Genomic DNA, 14,627 nt, shown 5'->3' with positions numbered 1-14,627 from the left:
ACAGATGCACTGCTACTGCAGCAGTACAGTATTGCTGGTGCTTTGTGAATGGTCATGGTGCACTAAAATGATGTTTTTTTCTTGTGTAAATAACAGAGGCTTGCACCTTTACCAGGACAGCTTCTGCATTTTTTCAGTGAATGGATTTAATGTGTGAGATGTGAATGAAATGTGTGCATAAAAGAGACTAAAGAGCTTCTTTTTGGAGCTGCCATTATACATTAAAGTTCAATAATAGCAACTTCTCCTTAAGCCTCCACATAGCAGCAGGCAATGCGACAGCTCCATAATATACATTCTACAGTATAATACTGTTTTTCTAAAGCTACTTCACCCACACATAAAACTCATATGTAACACCTCCATGGTTTAAGGGTTGTCAAAAGCATTCTACCAAATTTTAAAACTATGAAAGAAGACGAATGAGACAAAACAGCTCCTAGAACGAACATCCGAGTGATAAGGTCACAACGGTGGAATTTTGTTTTAAGATAGTAGCTGCGGCAGTGAACCTTTAAATCCAGAAGCAGTCAGCCACACTCTGCTGCATAAGATCCACTCTAAATAATCTTTATCTAAATCCATCCATCCCCTCCTACCCTTTCTCTCTCTGTGTTGTGGCATTTCCTCAGGTTGTCAGACATACACCTCTCGATAACACCACATAGCTAATCGGGGAGAAGCGAGACAGAGTACTGAAGAGAGAAATAAATGAAAAAGAGGAAAAGACGAGAGAGAGGAGGGAATGGGAGATTTATCTTGAATTACATCAAAGCAAAAAGCAAACGCACACTTGCACAGACAGACATGCACTCACAATACACACTGCACACAGATGTATTTACATACTGTATGTATTGTTCTTCACACCGGTCATGTAGATGAAATTATGCTGATCAAGCAATGCTGATAAAAGATAAAGACACACACATGCACATGCACAAACACACAAAAAGTGATGAACTGAAAAGCACTTTTTGATTTGAATCTCGTCATCTCTTTTCCCAATCAGCCACTAGCCAGAGAGGTGTGTGTGTGTGTGTTTGTTTTGGTGTGTGAGATGTGTAAGATACGGTGGCCCTGAGAGCTCACAGCACTGCAACTTAAGAAAACACATGCAAAAAGACAAAACACAAGCAAATTAAGAAAACATCTTCATCAATTTGACAACACATGCGCAGCATTTAGAAAACGCGCTGCAAAGACCACAACGCAACACATTAGAAAAAAGCGATGCAAAGACCACAACGCAACACATTAGAAAAAAGCGATGCAAAGACCACAACGCAACGGAAGTGTTTCCAGAGGACACTTTTTTGTTTCTTTTTTTTGTTTCCAGAGGACACTTAAAAGTGATGCACACGTCCAGACACTTACTTTTATCTCATTTTTCAACACCACTGATGGAAAGAGAACCTTAATAGCGCTGTGACTCAAAATCCGCATCAACAACAAGCGTGTCTGGACGTGTGCATCACTTTTAAGTGTCCTCTGGAAACACTTCTGTTGTGTTGCGGTCTATTTGCAGCGCTTTTTTCTAATGTGTTGCTTGTGGTCTTTGCATCACTTTTTTCTATTGTGTTGCGTTGTGGTCTTTGCATCGCTTTTTTCTAATGTGTTGCGTTGTGGTCTTTGCATCGCTTTTTTCTATTGTGTTGCGTTGTGGTTTTTACAGCGCGTTTTCTAAATGCTGCGCATGTGTTGTCAAATTGATGAAGATGTTTTCTTAATTTGCTTGTGTTTTGTCTTTTTGCATGTGTTTTCTTAAGTTGCAGTGTTGTGAGCTCTCAGGGCCACCGTAGTAAGAAACTTCTGGCCTGTGGGTTCAGCTATCATCACAACAGTGTTAGTGTTGTTTTAAGGTGAAAAACACCATATTAACAAAACCACGTATGTCAGCACAGGTCTCACACACACATACATACACACACACACATTTCCTGTATTGTGACCTCCTGGCCTGTTCAGATGGCGACCTTGCCATGACCACACAAAAGAGATGGAGAGAGGGAGGAGGATGTGTAAAGGAGAAGAAGGGAATGGTAGGAGGAGGGAGGAGGGGGTAAACGTAAAGAGGACATGGGGTTAAGTGTGTGTGTGTGTGTTTATTCTTGCAGCACTTTGTACACACTTTGCTTCCGCAAATGTATGTCTTTGTTTGTGACTTATCAAATCTGAGATTAATACAAATATCAGTGACTTTGAGACAATAGTCCTCTCCACTTTTGTCAGTGTTTCTCATACATCATCCTGATCATAGTATCTGTTCTCTCCTCACCTTTTAGTCATTATTTCCCATTTTCTTTTGTCTTTACTCTTTCCTTTAATCTCACAGATACATATACTTGATTAAAAACAGCACAACTGCTCCCCCTTACACTTAAAATAAGCAAAGAAATGATTTGCTTAAAAGTATTTTAATTGGATGTAAATTGTCCATCTAGTTCTATTACATAAGTTCAATTTATAGGGCCACATTTAATGCAACGTTTTTCTATCATGCTGAGTCAGAACTATGTGTGATTTATTCAGGACAGAATAATCTAATTGAAATGCATTACTTTTATGTATAATACTATAAAATACATTATGCTTCTGTTCCCCTTAGCTTTAAATGTAATAACTGAATAAACTTGTTTATGTATGATTGTATGTTTATGTTTCAGTCTGCATTCATTTAATTTAAGCAGACTAGATTATTTACTTCAAATTGACTCAACTTGATAGAAAAACTTTGCATTAAATAAGCCTAACCCTGACCTTTTACACTGAACTTGTAAAAAAGAAATTACATGGAAAATGTACATGTAATTCACACAGCTAATTATTCTTGAGTGTGTTTATGTGACCCTGTTTACTTAAAAAAAGAGCTGCTATGCACAAAAAGGCTTTGTTATAATGACAGATAAATGCTAAATAAAATAAACACATTATTTTTGTAGCTGAAGCTGTGAAGTGGTGTGTTAAGCCCTTCTCACTGCAGTACCATTCATTCAAAAAGTATTTACATGAAAAATACAAATTAGCACACCAGATGTCAGTTGCTTGATATGTTTGCTTTAATCATAAAACAAAGAGGAGAAATGGTTCCCTGCTTAACAGGAGAACTGATATAACAAATCGCTGAAGTCCAACAATAGAAACACAGAGAGAGAGAGAGAGACAGAGAGACAGAGAGAGAGAGAGAGAGAGAAAAAGAGAGAGAGATGGGAGCAGCAGGCCCAGGTAAACATTCTCTAATCACCCCTCACCACCACCTCCAGGTGCTCATGGTTCATTTTACTGTCACATCATCTATCTTCATTTCCCAGAGCAGCTTGATAAGACCTGACCGGAGTCCCTAAATGATACAAGGGTCCTTTATGTGTGACTGTGTGTACTGTTACTCAGTTACTCAATATTTCTCTACTGTACTACTGACTTATTCTCACCATGTTCTCCCAGTTTGCTGAGTTTTATTATTCTCTTTAGTTTCTGTAATATTAATAATAACAATATTTACTTCACAGGTTTAATTATTTATATAATCTAGTATTTTGCTCATTATTGAAGACAATACACACTAATTTTTATTCTAGATGTAGGTATATTATATATAGTCTCTATGTTTGTATGTGTGTAAGCATGTCTTTTGCGTATCTCAAGAAACATTCATCCAATCTTTCCATGCGGTGGGTGTATTGCTGGGGGTCCGAGGATGTGCAGTGTGGCATTTGTTGCAATTTGGACACATGACACACAAACATTCAATAAAGGCACAAATGGCTCTGTCCGGCAGTGGGGACAGGGCTGCATGGCTTGAGTTGAGTTGGTGGGTGACATACACACAGGGGAGAAATGAATCAAGAGACAACAGTGTAGTTCTGTAAATTGGTTAAATTATTGTCTTTTCCCCACACTGATGCAAAAATAAATTTGCCCTTGATTATCTTTACTGCATATTACTCCAGATCATAAAGTTTTTAAGTCTTAAGTCAAGTACTTGAGTCAAACTACTGATTCTCCAGTTCAGGGAAAGGGTTTCTACTGATTCAATTCATTCATGTGTCACAGCAATCCTTTTGAATTTTCTGATTAGGCATCTGACACATGGGGTCTATTGTTATTATTAATATCATAACACAGCAGTGATGTGGAAATATGATGATGTTTAGTTGATTGAATAAAATATTGAACTTATAATGAGACAAGTTTTAGATATGTATTTGGGGTAAAATAATTGTTTTATAAGATAAGTAATAAGAAAATAATGTTTACATTAATGATTTAAAATTTCTTTACAAATAATAATCAATACATTAGTCATTAGATGAATTGACAAATCAAAAAAAGAATTCTATGAATCAATAAAATAATAATTAACTGCAGCCCTATACTACGTTACACCCAGAGCCATGTTGAGCGGGATAACCCTCTCTCTCAGCAGCGGTGGTTCTACCTGACGAATGGTCACCTAATCTGATTTTTACTTTGTTGTGATTTGTTGTGATCTTGAGAAACATACATACAGCAATACCAGAGGTAAAGCAATCCTTCCGCTCTGAACGTGCACATTGTGAAAGGGCTCTGCACTAGTTATGAAAATGGGATGATATCTGAGTTGTGTTATGTTTTTTTTCCTTTTACTGGGTGACTTTGTATGGAAACTACAGCCAACTACAAGATTACATCACATTCACTCACATCATTTTAAAAAGACTCGAATCTCATCACGCAGCTGGCTCCTTTCTGACATTTGTCCGCTTCTCTTCTTCTTTAGCAGCAGCATTTTCTCCTGTGGTGCCTCATGATGGCTACAGCAGCACTGTCATGACGTAATGCACCCATTGCAATTGCAGTTGACAGTGATCCAGCTCTTTGAATAAAGGCTTTATTATCATCGGCATGAGGTGGTGCAGGATTATATTGTGGAAGTCACATTAGAATTATCACTCAAAAATTAATCCTGGATACTATTCAAGGGAAAAGGGTCTTTAAGGTGAAAAAATGAAGGGAATCGGAAAAGAGGTGAAGGAGCAGGAAGAGAAGACAGAGAAGGGAACAAAGAGGAGGAGGGACAACAGAGGTAAAGAGGATGAAAAGGAGGTGTGTTAGCAAACCATCTGGATTCAGTCTCTGATAAGATACACTTAGTCAGCAGGCACCTCATCACTCAGCCCGCTCCCTCTCTTCTTTCTGCTCAGTCTTGTGTAAACTAGTCTGAGTCTCCCAGCTTTCTGCAAAAATTCCATAAAGGGGGATCTCTCCTCACTGATATCATGTTGTTCTACAGGAAGTGATAAAGTTGAAATGATTGAAAGAATTACAAGACTTGATGTGGGTAAAGTGGGGGGAAAAAAAGGTCAGGAGCTCTTGTGACAGAGCTAAACACAGAAAAGACCTGGAGAGAGACTCAGCATGGCGAACAAGAAGTTCATTCCTTTTGTCCTTATTCATGTCACATAGCTTACTATCTCGAGAGGACAAATAAATTCTGCAATTAAGTTTTCACAAATGCAAAACAAATTGTCCAACTCTATACATTTACTAAACCCCTTACTTAATGTACGGTTTTTGATGCACTACAAACAGACTGCCAACCCATTCAACTTTTGTTACAAGGAAATTGGACCGAATATGATATAATAATATGAATAATAATGTGTTCAAATTAAATATTTTAATTGAAAGCTTCAGTTGTCTTAGTGTGTATAATACAGATATGCTTTGCAACAAAAATAACAAAGATAAAAACTCAGTCACATTTCCAGCTGGTCAAATACTGACACTTTGGGACTGTAGGTTGAGTCAGTCGCCATCCCAAAGCATCAGTATTTGACCAGTTGGAACTGAGACTCAAAAATCAACTTTATTACAAAGTGGAAATTTGAATCAGAGACAAGATGAGTTCAGGGTGGGGATGCACAATGTGGGTTTTCTTTCAGTTGATACAGGTAGGGATGTAACGGTTACCGGTGTCACGGTAAACCACGGTAAAATTCTCGACGGTGAAGGTTACCGTTTAAGTTTTAATTACCATGGTAACCGACGCGGTCGATAACCACGGTGTGGAAAACTCGCGAGATACTTTATCCAAGTCTCCCTACGCAGGCTCAGTGTGCAACGTGCGCTTGTAGTGAAGAAGACATGGCGGAGGGAGGACGTGATAGTAGCGGCCCTCAAGGCATTTTTCCGCCTTCAAAGAGAACCAAATCTGAAGTCTGGGCGTATTTTGGTTGTTATAAGAATGCTCAGGGACAGCTGGTCGAGGATGGCAGCCCTATCTGCAGGAGCTGGGAGAAGAAAGTTGTTGCGAGGGGCGGCAACACATCCAATTTACTTACTCATTTGCGCGACCATCGCCCTCAACTGTTCAGCGAATGCAAGGTAAATTAACCTTAAACTCAGGTGAATGATGTGTGTATGTCGAGTTTTCTCTGTCTAATTTGCTGTTGTCACTAATGTAAACTGACCAGATAGTGGTGTGACTGAACGAAGTTGATCCGTGATTTGGCACGTTATCTGAACCGCTTATTAATTGTAGATTTCACTTTTTAAAGTCGACCTAATAATTCCCCAAATATTGATGCAGAGCTGCAGTGAGGAGGATTTGAGACAAACACGTACTGGGTGGACTGAGTTAGTGAATGCAAACTGACTGAGATGACTGACTTTCATCTCAGCTCCGTTCACCGGAGCAGCGTCTACCTGTGGCTCAGCAGCCATTTGACCAATCAGATTGACCGAGTCCATTGACACAGACGAGCAAGCAGACAGAGACAGACAGCCAATATATATAAGTAATATCAGAAATATATAATACTTGTGGATTATTTGTAGAATAGACTATATATAAAGAATAATCTAAAATGGTGAATATAACAAGTGTCTAGATAGAGATAAGAGCCAAAATAGAGTATTCATAATTAATTTAACAATAATCCTTTTTGTTTTGATCTAAAAGATTATCCAACCTGTTTCTCACAAAAGTGATATGATCTAGATTGTGAGTTTTGTGATCTGTTGGTTGCACCCTTAGTATTAAGTAACAATGACAGTAATAATTAATAATGACATTTTCTATTCATTTTTTTCACAGAGAGGGTCTGCTGGCCAATCGAGTGCTACTGCCAGTACATCTCATTCTACCTCTGTAACACAGACATTACAGGACGCGTTTCAAAAACAGGCTGCTTATACCCTAACCCTTTTAATATATAATAAATCTATTTAAATATAAATCTTGGTGAAATTATTTCAATTTATCAGTGTATCAGTGTTTTTTCAACATTTTGAAGACATTTTAAAAATACCGCGGTATACCGATAACCGTGATAATTTTGGTCACTATTACCGTGGTGTGAAATTTTCATACCGTTACATCCCTAGATACAGGTAACCAATAATTACCTGTTTCTCATGGCTGATACCAATAATTTCCCTCCCTTGGACCCATGTGGAACATGTATTGCAAATTACAATCATGTTGCCTTCCTCTGAAATTGTAAAAAGATGTACACACCCCGACAACAAGGTGGGCTCTAGTCTACGCTGTTTGCAGCAGTTTGACATCATTAGGATGACAACAGGGTATTGCACTTCTTCCTCTTTATCTTCTTCTCTGACGGATCTCAAACCAATTTAAGCTGCATACTGCCACCTACAGTATCGGAGTGTGTTGATGCTGCACTTGTTAGGTCAATGAAAGCAATTTGACTTCGTATTAATTTAATGATTCATTATCGCTTATTTAATTTAATTATTCATTATAGCTATAATTTAATTATAGCCAGTAAATAAATAGCAAATAAATGAGCTGGCTGATAAATATAGTGCATCACTAGATAAGGGGCTTTGAAACAAAGCATTTACAAAGAGCTGAAGCATTAGTCAATTAGTTGATGAGTCGAGTGACAATAATTGGCAACAATTTTATCATCAATTAACCATTTAATTGAAATTCCGATTGGCAATATTCACCCATTTCATACCTTGTACAGACTTAAAGATAAAACGATATGTAGGATATCTGACATCAAAACTACAAGACCTTCGTTATATTTTTTTATTAGTTGTTTACTCATATTATTCGAAATGTTTCCAACAATGTTCAAACCAGAGAAATCCACGTTTATTACAGGTAACGGTACGTTTCTTTTGATCATGACTAAATATAATGTTAATAAAATATTAAAACATGACATTGTTCGTGAAACTTTCCTGTCTGAGTCACGTCAGAGAGATTTTCATCGGCAATGGGGATTGAGTGACCCCTATCAGCAGAAATTACATACTGTGCATTTCACAAATATAACATTAATTCAAAAAATCAGTCTACATATTGATGAGAAAAAAGAGTTATAAACTAGTTTTTATGTTCCGACATCAATTACATGTTTTAAATTAGATTTATAGATGTTTTCTTTTGTTTTGCTTTAATGTTACTATGTCATAAATGTGACATAGTTCCCAGTAAATGAATTCTACAAATAAGGCAACAACTATTGCAGCACAAGAAAATACAATGTCAATGTGCTGTGCTTCCTCAGGGTGAGCTGTTTGAAAAACACACACATACAGACATAGACGCAAAGTACAATATGCGCAAACACCTTCAGAGACATATGAGGTCCATCATACACCAATATAAATTCCCACTATCAGGTGCACACACAATCTTTCCCACAGCAACCTATAGGCACACATTCACCCCACCATAAATACACATTACGGTTGCACTCGTATGATGAACGAGCAATAAATGTCCTTGTATGTAATGAAAAATAATAGAAAAAGTAAAAATATGGTCAAAAAATATAAATGAGCAGGACCTTTTATACTGCGAGTTAGAGTAGTGTGTGAAATATTATAAATCCTTGTGTCTGTTAAAGAATAATGTTAATGTTAATGTGTGTGTGTGTGTGTGTGTGTGTGTGTGTGTGTGTGTGTGTGTGTGTGTGTGTGTGTGTGTGTGCGTGTGTGTGCATTTTCTGGTCCAGCGTATTTTAGGAACAATTGAAACTTTTATTTTCTGAGTAATAGCCCCATCTAGAGTAATGCAGTCCATCAGGAAAATTACTACAGAAGCACGCACACATGCACACACACACTCACACATACAAACTATTCTTACAAGGGCAAGCCTCGCTGACTCACATTCATTCCTTAATTCCTCTTTCAAAGTGAAGTCCTTCCTCTGATGACTTTCATCATCTTTCTAGCTTTGAAACATAAATACACGCACGCACGCACGCACGCACGCACACACACACACACACACACACACAAAGGCCCCTACATCGCAGACACCCAATCTATCTCACACATCACTCTCAAAGGCCTTGTTGCTAGGAGATAGTGCTCTATTTGTAGAGCGACAGCAAGACATGGAGCGAAATGTATATATATGAGGGTTGGGGGGGGGGTTAAACAAAGGAATAGCGCAGGACTGAGACATTGAGGAGAGTCAAGTTCCTTTAAAGATGGTTAAATCTCTCAAGACATAATTTCACACTCGCGCACACACACACACACACACACACACACACACACACACACACACACACACACACACACACACACACAATGTGAGTCTTCCTACAGCCCACTCATGGTGTGTGTGTGTGTGTGTGTGTGTGTGTGTGTGTGTGTGTGTGTGTGTGCGTGCGTGTGTGTGTGTGCGTGAGAGTGGGTGTATGTGGTGTGTATTCCTCCAGTTGCAGCAGTGGTGGGATCCAGCAGGTCATATAATGGTTGGCTGGTCACATTGTCTGCCCCAGCGGTCAGTCCTTCACACACACTCTCTCCCCTATAATCTGCAAATACATCTATTATAATCTGATAAAGCTTGCAGAGAGAAAAACAACCTTCATCTGAAACACTGTGAACATTTTTCTGTCCACAAATAAACTAGTAGTAAACACCAGATGACACTCCACATGTGGATACAATGTTGATATTTTTACTGATATACAATAACTGATAAAGAACAGGTGATATTGATAAGTACATTCAAACTGCAGTAGCACTTGGGTCTAGTTTCTACGTAAGAGGATTAGGACCACTGTAAAAACATTATTTGACTTTTTTCTCAGAATTCTGAGATTAAAGTCAAAACTCAAATATATTTTTCACAGTGGCCAAATCCGCTTCTGTAAGTTTCCACCAGTGATTATATATTATACTGTAAATATGATGAAAATGTAGAAAACATGTCTTTGAAAACACATCTTTGCTTCTGCATTTCGGTGGATCCTTGAATTGAAACTGTTGCCTTAAATCAAAACAAATTTTTGAAAATATTGGTGAAATGTGCTCCGTTCTAGCAACATTACAGTTTAGGTCAATCATTCAAAATTGTCCTGTAATTGCCAATAAAATTAAATGGACTATTATGTGTGATGCTCTGGCAATAATCATGGATCCACATTAAGTATTCTTTTTTCCCTGCTAAAGGATTTTTTGGGGGATTTACCTCATCTGAATCAAGGGTCGTAGGCGGTGGGGTGTCAGATGTAGGGATGAGAGGACCGTGATAAATTTCCGTTATCGGGATGATCTTGAATATCCTCGCAAGTGACTTAAAATGCTCAATAATCTACAGTCCTATATTGATTTATTTTGAATTGCAACAAGCGGGAGCCTCTAATTCTAAAAGTAATTCTAAAATCCTGAGAATGACACCTGAAGGCTGAGGTCTCAGCTTGCCCACAGTATCCCTGACACAGAAAAGGTTCCGCTGGATGTGCTGAATTACTATGGATTTCAAACTAAAGATGGACGGGGAGAGGAGGTGCCCACTGCAGAATCTGCTGCGGACCAGACTCTAATTTGTTAGCCAGCTCTGTTTGCCAGTTTGTTTATCACAAAAAACAATTATAATTTTTTGCAATTATTTTTCTTATGACATTATCTCAAGATCAGGAGTTAATTATTGCGTTACCTTGAGACAAAACTCGTTTTCTTGTAATAACGGGTTAATTTATCTTATCTCGAGAAAACAAGGGGCTAATTTTTTGAGATAATGAGATAATTTATCACAAGAAAACAACTTGATTGATAAGAGTGGATAAGAGGACAATGACATACACACTCTACAGAGTGGGTGTTTCAAAGCAAACCATATGAGCCTGTTATGATCCTTTGCCATTAAAATATTTTACATATTGATTTGATATGAGGGTTTTTTTACATTAACATCAGGCTATAAGTAATAATTATAATACTATATCTGATAACAAAGTTAATTCGTTTTCACTAGAAAACTATCCTATAAAAAATGTTTTGACTTGATTCCACCACTAGCAGTTAAAGCAGTCATTGTCTTGCAACTCTCACTACCTCAGTGTTTTGACATATCATGAGGAAACTCTGTGCCAATTCAAAGCAAGCTGTTCAGTTCAGTACATTACTTAAAAAAAATGATAAAAAATTAGTCATTACTTCACGGCTCCATTTAAATTCTTTGTTTGCACAGTGATTAAAAAATGCTATTAACTTGTCAAAATAGCAAGTCATTAATTATATAGTATTCAAAATCCTCTGTAACGCTTTTTCTATCAAGCTGTGACTAAAATAATTAAGAACTCATACTAGTTCTAAAATGTGAGTGAGGTCTTACTTCGTATGAGTGCCACAATAAGTGTAGTGCCAAAAATCATATTGTTAAAAATGTTCAAAAATGTGCTGCTGTGTGTTGACTTTAACAAAAAGTTTTATTTGTGTTATTTTCATTATTGTGACCACCAGTGGAATGTAGCAGCTGTGTGTGCTGGTTGACTGGCTGCATTGTCTGTCGCAGCGGTTGTTCTGAAGCTCACTGTGCCCCTAATCTGCTAAAACATCCAGAGAAGAAAATATGTGCACAAAAAAAAATCTCCTTGATGAACATGTCAGAAATATAATTGGTCACATGCACAAGGACCATTTACAATTAATTACAGGGGGCTCATTCAGTTTCTCACTGTTGTTCTGAGCCACTCATGTACACCATTATTAATAATAACTTTATTTGTACAGCACTTTTTAAAACAGACAGAAAGTGCTTCACATAAAGAATAGTCTAAAGTCCAAACCCAGTGTACATGCAGTACATACATGCATACAAACACACACACACACACACACACACACACACACACACACACACACACACACACACACACACACACACACACACACACACACACACACACACACACACCAGCATACATTCATACACAAATCATTATGTTTGAAATATTAAACATGCTTTCTACACACAGCATGTGGTGGGATGCATCCACTGTAAAAATGAGAAACGATCCTTCCCCTACTACTATGTTACACTTTCAAAACATTTGCAAAACATTGCATTTTGCTCAGTTTAAAATGTTTTAGCAATGCAGTACAAAGCATTCCAGAGGCCCATAATTGAAGGCGATGTTCATACAGTCCATTGTTTTTTCAACGATTTCAAACCATTCTTTGCAAAAACACATTTGAGCCAATAGAAGCAAAAATAATTGTAGAATTGCCATTTGACCTTTTGTGCATTCGATGGAAAATATTTAATTTATTGCCACTTTACTCTCACTCTGACATCTAATCATACCCCATGAATCCACTGGAATCTTAATCATTTACACATGTTCTTCTCTCTACCATTGTCTTTGCCTTCCTGTCTTTACGATCTGTCCATCCATGGTCGTCTTTTGGGCATGTTTCCTCTCACAGTGACAGTTTAATTCCTTTAATCCATCACCTACTTCCTCTTTTGCTTCGTTACTCACACGCATGCTTTCAGTAGTGTCTGAAATTTATGTTTCTAATTGAAAAAGTAACAGTGGGTTGTGAGTGTGTGTGTGTGTGTGAGAGAGAGAGTGTGGTCTCTCTCTCTCTCTCTCTCTCTCTCTCTCTCTCTCTCTCTCTCTCTCTCACACACACACACACACACACACACACACACACACACGGAATGGAATGTAAATCTCTGTGTCTGGAAGCGATTAAGCAGAAAGCTAGAGCCCGTATTCTCTTTCTGTGTCTGAGTAGCACACAGTCCTGCCACCCCTAACCCTCACCACCACACACACACACACACACATATATATGTACATATATATATATATGTACATATATATATATATATATGTACATATACATACATATATATATACACATACATATATATATACACATACATATATATATACACATACATATATATATACACATACATATATATATATATATATATATAAATATATATATATATATATATACATATTTGTATAGTGTTGTCAAAAAATATCTATCCATCAATACATTTTGATTCTGAATATTTAAAACAGTTTCAGTGCTCATTTTCCACAGTACCAATACGCTTTTCACTCTTCTATCTGACAGCAAGTTGACACACACACCGCTGCAGTGCACACATAGCCCCACCTTCTCCAGCGGTAAATTCACTTAGATGCTGTTGTGTGTAACACAAGTCTAGCACAAAAGCATTGTTATATTTATTTTTTATAAAAAGATTTGTGGTATGAAACTTGTTATTAAATATCAATATTTTCAACGTATTGTATCAAAGTTTATATATATAAATATATATATATATATATAGAGAGAGAGAAATACAAATACACAGGATATTTTTCATTAAAATACAAGTATTACTTATTAGAACTAGAAAATTATTGCCCTATTATATCTATGTGTATTTATGCTATACATGCTGGATTTGAATTGAGATCCAAACTCTTTACAACTGCCAACATCTGAAGGTTAAAGGGAAGGAAAGTCTACTGAGTTAGCCGAATGAATAAAGTTAGAATGAACTAGATAAAAAAGACTTCAGCAAGAGGTAAAAGAAAAAGGAATGACCTGTAGACCGCTGAGAGACTGAAACATCGGGTTGATATTGACTACAGTGTGTTACACTGATACCACTGGAACACACACAAAGCCTGAGCAGTGTTGTTGAAAAATGGTGCTGAGGATTTCTGCTTCACTGAGAGAGTCAGTATATAATGTGGGGCAACAGTGAGGTGAATTCAAATAAACTGTGATTATCTAAGGAATCCTTAAAATACAACTAGATAGTTATGAAGAGGGATATACACTCAGTGTGTCCGAGAATATATCTCAAACACTTAACATGAATGTTTATAGTATAAATTTAAGTTCCCATTATAGTATCTACCATCAGCTTAAAGTTGGACAAGACTAGAGGAAATGAGAACAAATCAACATTGACAGGACACTTGCTGGTGTAAATATGAGATGCCTATCCTCAACATTAAGTATCAAACTAATGTACGTTGTTATAGGGCCTTTTAAATATATACAATTAATGAATGCATATATACTGATGTCTGTCCTTGATCACTGACTGGACAGAATTCTTTCTCTTTATGTACCACCGCACCACAAACTGTGACAGGAGGACTAACAGCAGAGCTGTATTTCACCGCCACACACACAAAACCCTTCTTTTTTAAAAAAAGAAAGACAGATTCAACACAGGTCACAAGGAGACATCGAAGGACTGAATTTCTTTGGTCACTTTGCCAACAACTATGACTGACAGCAGTTTGTCCTGAATGGTTTACATTATGTCCTCCGCATTGATTGGTACCCTAATTAAGGTAACATTCCCCATCTCC

At 37.3% G+C, this 14,627-nt stretch overlaps 1 protein-coding gene across 1 annotated transcript in view; it reads right to left on the bottom strand.

Annotated features, from left to right (window-relative positions):
• Positions 1-14,627, bottom strand: part of LOC141005578 (teneurin-3-like) — a 322,641-nt gene that overhangs the window by 306,621 nt on the left and 1,393 nt on the right. The gene's annotated exons all lie outside the window — the stretch shown is intronic.

The sequence above is a fragment of the Pagrus major genome, chromosome 1 (genome assembly GCF_040436345.1).
Source record: "Pagrus major chromosome 1, Pma_NU_1.0".
Classification (NCBI taxonomy): domain Eukaryota; kingdom Metazoa; phylum Chordata; class Actinopteri; order Spariformes; family Sparidae; genus Pagrus; species Pagrus major.
This window is presented reverse-complemented; position numbering and strand designations above follow the sequence as displayed.